This window comes from Rhyacophila brunnea, unplaced genomic scaffold (genome assembly GCF_057557595.1).
Source record: "Rhyacophila brunnea isolate RB1 unplaced genomic scaffold, BYU_Rbru_1.0 scaffold_55, whole genome shotgun sequence".
NCBI classification, from domain to species: domain Eukaryota; kingdom Metazoa; phylum Arthropoda; class Insecta; order Trichoptera; family Rhyacophilidae; genus Rhyacophila; species Rhyacophila brunnea.
The window spans coordinates 1,198,900-1,201,722 of NW_028233224.1; positions in this window are offsets into that span (position 1 = coordinate 1,198,900).

The window sequence follows — 2,823 nt, forward strand, 5'->3', positions numbered from 1 at the left end:
TTAATTCCTATTTAATTTTTTTTATGTTATTTATAGAGTGAATAGCAAATCCTCAAAATATCTAAATAGCCTGTGTATTAAAAAATAATTTTGATATTTACTTTATGGAAATCAAATATTAGAAAATTCATATTGCTTGTAAGAATGATATTTTAAAAATATATCTTCAATGAGAATCGCATAGATTTTTTATGGTCTATAAAAAAACAATATAAATGACTAAAAAACATAAAAGTTGTATTAATTTCGTTTGGACTTACTGATTCTATACTTCTCATAATTTATTTGTTTTTAACGAAAAAAAATATATAAACAACACCAGTTTTTCATTTCATTTTTGTATTACAGAAAAAAACATCACCTATATAATATTCCCTTAAAATATATCTCTTTATTAGAATAAATGTTTAAATGTGTTTATAGGCTTTAAATTATGCAATAAAAATCCGAATGTGATATTTTCTCTTTTTAGGCAGTTTTTTTTGTATTAAAAAAAGCTATGGTCTATGAATGTATACAATAAGAATCTATTTATCTTAGATTCACAGCCATTAAACTACAATTTATGGATGTAATTTTTTTTTATGGATTTTACATTTGAATAATTTAGAAGAATCATAGTGATGATCATGCTAAAGAAATAAAAATAGCGATTTATATTGGACATTGACGGGAAAATAGAATTTAATGTTTTCTAAAATAAATCGATCGAGGTTTCAATAATAAGAATCTAAAAATCGCGCATATTTGTATAGATGTTGCAATAATTCGACTTTTTTGATTTTCATTGATTTTTGAAAAAAACTAATTTCAATTTTAGATGAAGTAACTTCGATTTGTCAATTCTCAGATAAACATAAAACAAATTTAAAGAAACTTATTTTATTAGGTGCCTGAATTTTATAAATGTTTTTATATTTGCATGCTAAAAAAATCTGGTGTATCTTAATTCATTAATTAACCAACAGATATCCCAATAAATCTAGAGTCGGTTCACAAATATCGCTTATAAATTATCTAATAGAAATTATATACAATTGAAAAACGCGAACTATATATTCTTATCTAGAAATCATTATCATAAAATTTTATTTTTGCCTCTTTTTTAAAAACATAGAAAAAAGCCCTATAATAATCTAAAAAGGTGATTTCAGACATCTTTTCACGAATTATAAAATATTACTTCTGTTGAGGTTTATAGAAAATACTATATTTTATCTTAAAAATTGTCATGATTTTGATGTTTTGAATATTTCCGACTTATTTTTATCAAATAAAATTACGGGTATAGGAATCATGTAATAAAACATAGCATAAGCTAAAATAATGCAATCAAAACAATATTTGGAGATGGTCGGGCTAAAAAATAATATTTTTTTTAGATATTTCAGTAATTTTTGTCTAGTAGCTGTTTAAGATCATATAATAATTACTATCGCATAATTTTGTCTATAATTAATAAATAAAAATTCTTTTTCTTGCGAAATATAAGCCGGTAATAATTTAATTTGAAGATGTGATTTCCACATATATTCGCATACAAAATATTTTATAATTAAATACTTATTTTTGATTTCTAAATAAACTAAAAGGACATCTGCATCTTTATTACTTAATAGTCTTTTCATAATGGTATTTATGAAAATTTCCCTATTTATTAAACCCTATTATTTAATTTTTTTTCTTAAATTATTAAGAAATCGCTTTATTTTATGTGGTTTTATTATTTTAGCCATGATTATCTCTCACTTTTAAAAAAAATACCTGTGGGAGTAAAAATATTTTTCTGCACAAAATATGAAAGTAATTGAATTAAAATATGTTTTAATTCATTCTTTTTGGAAAAAAACAATCGTATCATCACGAACCTATCTACTATACACTCTAAATTGTTAATTACATTTAAAATGTGATTATACGACTTTTTTTGCAAATTAACAAATATACACATATTGGCTAATTTATGTTTACAGCAAATATAGAAAACAAGCTATTTGAGGAAAATCATATAAGGGCTTATTGGTTATTTGAGATAAGAATTTTTCAAGAATAGTATTTAATGATTTATATTTATATACTTTTAATCTTGACTATATGTGAGCATGAATTATATTATTTGTAAATATCTGAATTTATTTTTCGAAATTGATAATGACGCATTGTTAAATTTTTAAGCAAAGTTTATGTGCTCAAATATTGTATACGCAAAAAAATAATTTTTATTGTTAATGCTATTTTATAGATTTAAAAAACATATTTTAATTTGAACACCATTATCAAATATTTATTAGGATATTAATTTTTTTATTTAAGCATTACTTGATTGGTTTCTCACAAAATAAAAATAGAAACATTAATAATCTAACATTTCTCGTTTTATGGGTGTAAAATACATTTTTTATTTAAGTATAAGTTGATTTGTTCTACACGAGATAAAATTAATGTAAAAGTTTTTTATATCCTTCTAAAATACATATATATTTTTTATCTAAACATAATTTTATTACTTCTTTTATAATATATTTAAAGTAGTCACATTAATGCTTATTCTTTCTGATTTGAGAGTTTATTGTAATTTTTTTATTTAAACATAATATAATTTGTTATTCAAAATATATTTAAAGTAGTGACATTAATTTATATTCTTTCTTGTTTTAGATCTTTTTACGAAAGGTTGTATGTTCATAGACTAATATGTTTCTCTCATTTCATTTAAAAATGATGAATTCATATTATAGTCTTTCTTGTTTTAGATCTTTATAAATAAATGTTGTATGTTCATAGACTAATATGTTTCTCTCATTTCATTTAAAAATGATGAAT